A 10,466-nucleotide genomic window follows, 5' to 3' on the forward strand; every position below is an offset into this window, starting at 1 on the left:
CTATTAAAAAGAATGAATTTATGAAATTCCTAGGCAAATGGATAGCCAAGACATTTTAAGATAACTAGTATGTATGTGTTTTCCATTCATGGATTGGAGATAGCTCCTGGGTGTGTGTGCGCCTGTGACCAGCCAGGAACACAAAGTGAGTAGTTAAAACTCCTGCTACAAATATTTATTGTTGTGTTTTAGTTCTTTGGTCATTCTCTCTGTTGACAGTTTTATCAGCATTGGATGTTTCCTGAGCTCATTTGGTAGAACTTTGAGTAGATACCAGTTAAATGGCTTAAGACAGATATGAAAGGATATATAGGTAAAAGGAATTCTCAGAGTTTCAGTAGATGGTGTATGAGTAGGAAGAGCCACAGGGTATAAGACAGTCAAAGATGCTTCTTTCTCTAGGAAATAATGTTGCTCTTCCAGTCTACCTTCTGACAGATATGAGGTCAGGAGCTGGTAATACTATTTAAACTATAGGTTTACTTTCTTTTAATGCTGAGAAAATAATATGCATAATTTATTGAATCACCCAATTAATACTTTCATTTAATTTTTATTGTACTATGAGTTTTTCCTTTCATGAATTAAACTTTTCACTACACCTCAATCGATATACACTGTACAGGGAGACAAGGTTTAGAGTAAAAACTTCTCAGATTTTTTTTTTGAATGAAACTCATGAAGGATATGGTTTTCAGACTCATTTAACTGCCCTTTCACTTTATTCATTGATCAAATGGAATAGAGAGCTTCTCGTTTTACAGGATGTTATGCTGTTTAAGTAAAGTTAAATAAGATAATGTAATAAAGAGCAAACTATCTGGCTCTGCATTTGATTGTTTCCTGTTGGTTCATGGGGAATATAAATAAAGAAATGGCTCCCTTTGCTCGCATCCTTCTTGTCTTTCGTTCAACCATAGCCACTAACTGCATCACTATTCTGCTGCTTACAGAATATTCCCAGCACAATCAAACTTCTAACTCCAGGAAATGTTTTAATGGCTGATCTGACAAGGGAGCATCTGAATGAGGAGGGGAGAGTTCACCACAGACGTCACACAGAACTAATTGGGGCGTGCTGAAATCCTAATGTGAGTCTTTACCCTTCTAGCCTGCCAACTTATAGATTGGTAGACAGGCTGTTTCATTAGAGATTTGCCATTATATCTCATCCCCTCATTTTCTGAAGCTTCTCTATAGAATTTATCTATTTTTACCTTATGGCCTCTCCCTGCAGAGAATGTTTGAACTCATATTAACTGCTAACAAATTTCTGGAGGCCTATGTATCTTTCTGACAGATGTGACAGAAAGAATTTTTATTGGATTCTTCTTGGGTGTATTTTTTTTGATGATGAACAAAGCAACCTGGTTTAAAGTCTGAAGCTCGTGTTGAGAAAGCAGGTATTTAATGGGATCAATAACAATGACTACAAATGGACCATACCGTTTCGTGATTGGGATTGTTGATATGTTTTGTTCACAGGGTCATTGATGGTTTGTAAGAAATGTAAAAGATATGTATTATTATTTCCATTCTGCAAAGGAAGTGGTCTGTATTTAGAATGGTCCACTACGTGTCAGCACCAGCACAATATGAGATTTTTAGACTTTTTAGAGCTCAGATGCCTAAACTTTTGTATTCTTGAATCAGTTTAATTTTTCAAGGTCATATTTATCGTCCAGAAAACATACTCTCAAAGTGTTTTGAATGTTGAGTATGATAATTTCTGCACATGATATATAGGCATTGAAAATAGTCTTTATATATCTAAATAGTCTTTAGAAAAGTCACAATCATGACTCAAATAATTTCCTCAAAATCGTGTATGTTCTTCATCTCAAGCCCAAGGTCCTGCTTTCTTGCTGAATTAAAATCTTACCTAGTAGTTTGATTTGTCTATGAAAGACTCATAGAAATGATCTCATTTTACAAGTAGTTAGATGTTTTTCTTTTTTGTTTGTTTGTTTGTTTGGTTTGTGACAGGGTTTCTCTGTGTAGCTCTGGCTGTCCTAGAACTCACTCTGTAGACCAGGCTTGACTTGAACTCAGAAATCTACCTGCCTCTGCCTCCCAAGTGCTGGGATTAAAGGGCTATGTGCCACCACTGCCCCGCTGTTAGATGGCTTAATTCATTGTAGAACCTAGTTTAGTTATAGTAATTTAGGACTTCTGAAATGGCAGGAATACCTGTGTGTTGGGGATTTGGTCTAACATTTGCATTATGTTATCTGGGTTCTCAAAACTGTATGAGAATCGGTAAATAAAATCACTGAGGGTCCCTGACCCCAGTTGGTTCTGATTGGTAAATAAAGTTTCTAGAGGCCAGTGGCTTGGCAGAGAGACAGAAGTGAGACTTTAGGTTTCATGGGAAAGGGACCGAGGGAGAAAGGATAACTGCCATGCCAAGAAAGCAGAAAGATCAGGCCTGAGCAGTGCCAACATGTAAGAGTTGGGGATCATGGCCCAGGAGGGCTGCAGACCTGAGACCAGGGCAGTCAGCATGGAGTATAGGTTTTAGTAAGTAATAAATGAGGAATATTGGAGAGGAGCATATGCTAGACACATGGAGGCTTGGAAGTGGTCCAGCCATTGAACTGTTCAGGGCATATTAAAATATAAAGCTCTGTGTGTGTCTTTCATTTGGGAATCTAGAACATTGGGATAGTTGTCAAGCAACTCCCACTGCTGCCACCACTGCTGCCATCAGTGAAGTTTGAGTAGCTTTAATCTCCTACTGCAACACCTGTATTTTTCTGATGACACTATTTAGAGAATTTCACTAGATAATGCATTGAATTAACACACACACACACACACATGCACACATCTGCACACACACATACATACACACTTAAAACTTGTACTTTCAGTGTACAAAAAGGAAGAAAACAGGTATGTAAGAGTTGTACCATGCTACATAGCCACCAAATCAACCCGTAACTTTCCCAGTAGTCCTTTAAGATTATATTATTATCTATCCACTTTTAAACGGTGAATGTTGGTTCAGTCCCCCAGGCATTATTGATGCTCCATGTGTGCTGGTACATTCCTGCCTGGTTCTCCTGGGAAGAATGAGAAGAGACCCATGTGCACTATTTCCAGAATTTAAACTAAGCCCTTGTTTCATAGACTGGAAAACTGGTTCTCTAGAGTGTAAGCTTCCGAATTCTCAGCCTCCACTGCCCGAATCCTTATCGCTTCTCCCATGGAGAATCTTTCTATTTTTAATGCTTTCAGACTTAGTTTTACTTCATAGCATTGTGGTTTCCAATTGGATTTGGAAGCCAAAAGCTTTGGAGTCCACAGAATTCATTTTGCCAGTCTATTCCTCTTGCCAAGTTTGGTGCTGAGTGTCATTCAGCTACCACTCTTCTGTGAAATGAACACTACTCAGGATGGTCCTCCATCTGTCTTCCAAAGGCACTTCTTTCCTCCTCTCCAGCTATCACATACCCTACTGGCTGTGACCATTGGAAAGCTGAGTTGTTTTAAGCCTTACTTTTCTCAAAAGTAGGGACTTTTACAAATATGAAATTAGGTAGCCCTTGGGATCTTGCCTACTAATGTTAAAAATATTAGCTGTTATTTTTGTTTCTGTTCTTACTAGTCCCATTAGTCCTATGTCATATCTCTGAATTAAAACCTTCTGCTTGAATCACCTTGAACTGACCACATTCTTTAAAGATTAATGAGTGTTTCTGCAGTCAGGATAATTTTTCTAGCCTTCAATATGATCTGTTGTAGATGTGTTCCTTGATATAGCTGTAGTATAAACTTGTCTTATGCGCCAAGCAACATACACCAGCTGATATGAGTCCCCCTCTCCCCCTCATATACAGCAGAAGATTGCCCAGTCTGGGTTTATTCAGAGAAGATGCATCTAACCCTCAAGAGACTGGAGGCTCCAGGTAGTTTTGAGATCTGGTGGGGTTGGGGATGGGGGTGGGGACATCCTCATGGCGGGGAGGAGGTATGGGATGTGGAACCATCAGGGGTTTGATCAGGAGGGAAATAAAATATGGAGTTTAAAACAAACAAACAAATAAAAGATTTAAAAAATTGCTCTATGCTTTGAGGACTTGGCATTTCTGCTCTTAGGAAACTTTTCACATTGCTTTAAAGATTTTTCCCCCTCTTCACTTGTAGGTTCTTCACAGCCAGAAATATCATCGTTTGCATCCTTGTGCCTCATAATATATCTCACATGTACCATCAATTATTCATATTTAGGGTACTGGATTGCCTATATAGAGTATTACATATAGTTTTTTAAAATTGAATTCTTCATCACTTTTCTATTAGAAAAAGTTCTAATAGTTTTTAGTTAGTCAATAGATTTTGTTATTAGAATATTGATTGAGTACTATTAGTTTTATGTTGCCTACCTAGTATAAAGGATGTCTATATAGTTTGGGAGGGGCAAAGTAAGAAGTGTAGAATAAATGGAACATGACGTTTGTATTAGTGTAGGGCACTATGGTAAATAATAAGGAATATGGCATTTGGCAGAAACTCCCAAATTTATCTGCAGAAACTTGTGGTAGTCTACTTTGATTGATTATTGTGGATAAAAATGTGAAATTTACTAGTTCTAGGTTGTAGGAGATCCTTAGGGGAAAGATCTGATGTCTTACATGTTGTTTGGTAGCTTCTGGAGAGATTTCCCAGTATTAGTATAATTAGTATGGGTTCTTTAAAGCCAAGGTGTGTGTTGGTGTGCGAGTATACATATGTGAAGACACTTATGAATATATCAGCTTGTTCAGTCACTACAGTCAGGGAACTCTTAAGAATCAGATTTGAGCTCAGGAGTGGTTGAATTGTGCTACTGGTCATATGAAGTAGAATGTGTAAAATTTAATTAATAATCCTCACATACAAAAAGCAAAGTAATTTGATGCTTGACTTTTATTTATGACTGTAGAGAACAAAGATGAAAATTGACTCCCAGAATTCAAACCCAGATGACAAAAAGTGGAACTGCAAATAAAAGGAGACAGCTAGGAGTAGGAGCTTTCTTTGAACTCAGGATCAGAATCTGACAAGTCGGTATTTAATTATAATTATCCAATAAGGAGCGGTAGATGCGAGCTGTAGATCTACATAGGGTGACAATGGAATCAAACACACGCAAATAATAACTGAACTCAGCACAGAGTCTGGTAGTCATGGGCAGAAGTGGAAGGATATCGAGACTTGTGGGTCATCCTTTCTCAGTAAAGCCCATAACAGTTTTTAAATAACTTTATACTATGCTTCCTACTTACATGATATCTTTATTTGTTAAGCAATGCTAGATTATTAAAGAAAGATATCTGGTATTTTGATCAAAGTAAGAAAATAAATAAATATTATTAAACATTTTTGTGAGTTTTTAGAAAAGCTTAGCTTTTCTGTAACAAGCAAATACTTTGTTCAGCTATTATTGGAGGTATGTAAATATATCATAGACATCCATATATAATTACCATTTTCTTTTAATTATGTGTTATATTGGTTCAAAGCAGTGTTTTATATTGGTTAAAATCAATATTTAAGTCGCAAATACATTGTCTTACTGCAAGTTAAAGGAGTCGTTAACCCTTTAGAAACTTTAGATTTTTTTCCTTATCACAGCAAAGTGTTTGGAACCAGAAGCATAAAACAACACTTCATTACTTCATTCAGGAACATGTTTCTGGCATTAATGGATCGTGTCATTTCTGTGCTCGCCAATAGATAGCACAGAGACTCTCTAGAGTGTAAATGAATCTTTTGTTCACCAGATGTAATTTTCATCTCTGAGGATTACATCCTTTCCAGCTTCTTCTGAACCCTGGCTGGCCTAACTCAGCTGTTCTGGCTCAAACTCGTCTCCAAACTCACTGATTCAACCTGGCTTTCCTCAGCTTCTCACTGAATTGCTCTGCTTAGCTTCAAACTAACTCTGGCAATTTGTTCTAAACTTCTGGCTCCTTTTCATTCCCGGACTTCTGTCTTCACCTTCAAACTGTCTCTGTAAAACTGTCCCAGTAAAACTCCCTACACTACCTGGCTACTCTGTACCACTCTCCTATGTCACCTCTTTCCTGTGCTGCTCTCTTGAGAGATGGGTGTATTCTATCTCTGACTCATTCTGTACAATCTTTCTCTGATCCATCACTTTGTCCCTCATTTAAATGGTACTTTCAAACATGGCTGCTTCCTTCTACAAACTAATTTTATCTTCCTTGTTTAGGATTAACTGGTGTGTACTAAAGACAAGTCTGTAGTACAGTCAGAGCCATTAAAGGTATGCCATTTCAGCCAGATCACACAGAACTTTGAATGTGATCCCTTGCCAGAGCAATCATGTTCCTGGATTAAAATTTCTGTACACTAGAGAAGTACAGCTGTTCAACATGAGAAATAAATAGTACCAGAGGCACTTTTTATATGCTAGGTTCTGATGTTCAAGAATATTGGATTAAACACACTCAGCTTACCCCATCCTCCCAATATTCTCAAGCAGAAAAATCTATTACAATTTCTCTGCCGATAGCAGAAGATGAGGCAATCACTTTGGGGAGACAGCAGAGCTAGAAATGAAATAGGCAACCCTGCATAAGAGTTAAGAGTTCATGTTTTGTCTGCTACATTGCAAAATTTCTGAGAGCCATTTTTCTTTTTATCTCTCTCTCTTCCTTCTCCTTCTCCTACTTTTTTCTTATTCTTTTTTGTTTGGTTTTTGAGATTGCTCTGTGTAGCTCAGGCTCTCTTGGAACCCTGTAGGTAGACCAGGCTGACAACGAACTCAGAGATCCACATGTTGCTGGATTAAAAGCATTCACCACAAGACTTAGCTCAATCAAAATTTGTTAACTGAAATGATCACACAACAAGAAGCTGAACAGAAATAATTGAAGGTGAATACATGTGGATTAAGCCTATAAAGGTAGAGGCAGAACCAGAGTATACAAACAAATGTGAACGTTTTTGCAGTTAAATCAACTACAGCAACTGTAAAATCCTTGTCTTAGACAATATATATATGTGTGTGTGTGTGTGTGTATACATATATATGTATATATATTCTATGTATGCATGTATGTGTGTGTATTATATATATATGCTATATATGCTATATATATATTGTGTATATATATATATGTATGAATATATATATATATGTATGAATATATATATATATATATATATTCAGCAAAACTTTCCCTGAATTTGAGGAACCAAGTGCCTTTGGATGGCAAGAATTAACACAAACCTTGTGGCAATGATTGCACAGCTCTGCCACTGCATTTCACATTAGGAGGCTTGAACTTAATTGTGGTTACCTCACCAGTTTCATTGCTTGCTCATTAGGTAAATGATAATATCTTAAGCAGCAGAACAGATGTGGGCTTGGATGCTTTGCTTCGTGTATAGCAGATGAAGGACAGTAAGCAGAAGGAGAGAGTCCCACTTGAGTACTCAAAGCTGGCAGGACAAGCAGAATCCTTGAGAGGAAGGAAGGAGAGATGTAAAGGGTAGTTGCTTCCATAGTGGGCCACCATTCTGAAACCAGAGCTTTGGAAATCTTCATATGTCATAACTGATTTGCCTAGTTTGTGTCATCAGTTTACTCAGTGACTTCATTGCCAGTTGGTGGTGGGAGCGAGACTCTGAGTATTATCTATCTAGTTTTCCAAATTCTCAAAACAGCCAAACTCATATAAACTTTCAAGAAGTAGAAACAGAAAGAGTAGTTCAAATATGCTTCATTTTCATTAATGTTTTATCTATAGTACTTGAGAAATGCTTCCTTCTTACTAGTCTGTTTGGTTTGAAGGACTAAGGGACTGTTAATGCAGATTACTTTCACTTACATTCCTGTTGCTCTTAATTCCAACTTTTTAAAAGAGTGTAGGTTTTTTTTAAATGTGCCACTTTACATTATCTACTATAAGAAACAGATTAAACAATATGTATAGATCAAGATCTAGGAAAGGAAATATCACAAAATATATCTAGAAGGTAGGTGGGAGAATACTCATCAGAAAAAAAATTTAATTTTGAGTCCTCATATATAATTTTATATATTATCCGTGTAGACTCTGTACCATTTTAAGAGATACTACATTTGCTATTCTAAATATTATTCATCTTGATTTTTAGGTTATGGACTGACACACTTTTTCCATCAGGGACAGGGCTATGGTGCAAATCACCACCCTTAACTGGTGAATAAGAGTGGAAAGTACCAGTTAAAACATAGGTTTTGTAATCTGGTATTATGCTTTTGTACATAGCAAGTCAAGAACAACAGAGATGTTGGCACTAGAGAAAGTCTCACTGACTTGTAAGAGTCAGGGGACAGCCAGTGAATGAAGCGGATGGAGCACATACATACTAACAGAGAGAGGATTAGGGCTGAAGCTATTGCCAAGGATCAGACCACACTAGATTTTGTATGTCTTCACAAAGAACCTACTTTTCTACTAATAAATAGAGTCTAGCTAGTTTGAATGGCATTTCCCTAGAGAGAGTACTTACCTTACTCTAATCTGTACTATATCTTAACATATATATTACATTTCTTACTGTGTCTTGGTATAATTTTAATTAATTTTGTTGGATTTCCTCTCAGATCTATGCTTCCCTGCCTCAATTCCACCTTTAACTTCAAAATTGTCTGTTTCAGTTTTGATCCATATTTCAAGTGCTGGGATCTTTTCTGACCCATGGCTATGACTCTTATGTCAAGGATAATGATGGTTTCTATTACAACAAGCAATAGGGAAGTGATATTAATTCACACTAGATTGCTGGGTTAGGTGCATGAAGATATAAAACATGGGAGCAAGAATGTGCATGCAATTACAATTAGTGACCAAAGTGGCCATGAATTTGAAGGAATGCATATGGGAAAGTTTGGAAGTATGAAGCAGAAGGGAGAAATTATGTAATTACATTATAATGTCAAAATGAAACAGAATAAAAAATTAAAATGGGAGTTTAGCAATCTTTTTTTAAATGTATGCTTGGAAGGTAAATTATGTTCAAGGAAAGTAGAACGTAGGAGTTACACAGTTTATTTTATATTTTGGGGAGTCATGGTAATAACCTATAAAATATCCAACAGGAAATGAAGAACAAAAAGTTATTGATAGTGAATTAATTTCAGAAAAGAATTTAAAGAGAAAGGAAGATGTGTGATGTTGCAAAGAATAACATTGAATCCATGCAACACCCTTGATTATCAACTCTGCACCATGGAGCACAATGTAATGCTAATCTAAAAGCTGAGGATGGTCAGTGATGATATCTTTGCCATCAAGGAGCTGGAAACAGCAGTCTCCTGTTTGCTGTCAGTCTGTCTTCAGCCTCAGGAGCAAGAATGGTTTTGTTATTTGCAAAAGCATTATCATGGTGAGAAAGGACCATTACTGAAGGAAATTATTTATATTCCTAAATAGAAGTAAACAGTTGCCTGTCTATGAATGTACTCTGCCATTCCTTCTGGGATAGAAACTACTAAAATGCCTCATAGACCAAAGACTAGACATAAATGAAATAATAGATCATTAAATAGTGCTATTAGCAGACTTAAGTCTGATAGAGACTTCATTTAGCAAGATTGGTGGCTGTGTTTATAGTGCTAAAATTTTGATAGGTTCTGTGAGTTCATATTTGTCTCTAAATTCTTATCTTAAAGAGTAATATCTATTGTGAAGGGATTACAACTTTCATCACATAATTAGACCATGAGCATACTCAGTGCTAAGCACAACTCTAGCTAAAACTACTCCCTTGAGAGCAAGTAACTAAACCAGTTGCTCTTTCTTTTCAACTCTGACATGTGAAAACCAGAACAAAAGGTCCTCACCAGCTGTGAAATCAGTCAACATTCTAGCTTCCGGGACTGACTGAAATAAACTTCAGTTGTTTAAGCTGTATCTATTGTCATTTGTCACAGCAGCTCAAGGTAGACCACTCTAACAATTTATATAAGAAGATGAGAAATAGTTACACTTTGTCTGGTCTTACTGTCTGTATCTTCCAAAGAGGGCTGTTGTATACTATGTGAGACTCTGCTATCACCTCATTGATAGTGAGTCATTTTCTCCTACCTTTGACTCTGGGAAAGCTTGTTTTTGCCAATCAAAAGTGGTAGAAATGATGCTGTGTGTCCTGTGAGGCTGGCTCCCGGGAGGATGATCCTCTCACTGGCTTCCTATTACAGTTAAGCATGAGCGAGAGGTACCATGTCAAAAGGTTGATGGCCTTTGAGGGTGCGATACCTTTCCTAAACATCTAGCTCAGACCTGATGGCATCCTAAATAGTAGCTGTCTCATACCACCGAGATTGGGGTGATAGGTTGTGCAGTGATGGCGCATGGGACTATTTGTCAGGAACTGTGATTAAGCTTCCTTCCTTCCTTCCTTCCTTCCTTCCTTCCTTCCTTCCTTCCTTCCTTCCTTCCTTCCTTCCTTCCTTCCTTCCTTCC

General features: G+C 37.2%; 1 protein-coding gene across 2 annotated transcripts in view; it reads right to left on the reverse strand.

Annotated features, from left to right (window-relative positions):
• The window catches only part of Grm3 (glutamate metabotropic receptor 3), a 230,194-nt gene that overhangs the window by 139,407 nt on the left and 80,321 nt on the right, over positions 1–10,466 (reverse strand). The window contains exon 1 of one of the 2 annotated variants that reach the window (XM_029477445.1): positions 10,089–10,135. The exons of the other annotated variant lie outside the window; for it this stretch is intronic. The gene's annotated coding sequence lies outside the window, so the exon portion shown is untranslated. Of the gene's footprint in view, positions 1–10,088; positions 10,136–10,466 lie in introns of those variants that run through there. 2 annotated transcript variants of the gene reach the window in all.

Source organism: Mus caroli, chromosome 5, assembly GCF_900094665.2.
Source record: "Mus caroli chromosome 5, CAROLI_EIJ_v1.1, whole genome shotgun sequence".
Classification (NCBI taxonomy): domain Eukaryota; kingdom Metazoa; phylum Chordata; class Mammalia; order Rodentia; family Muridae; genus Mus; species Mus caroli.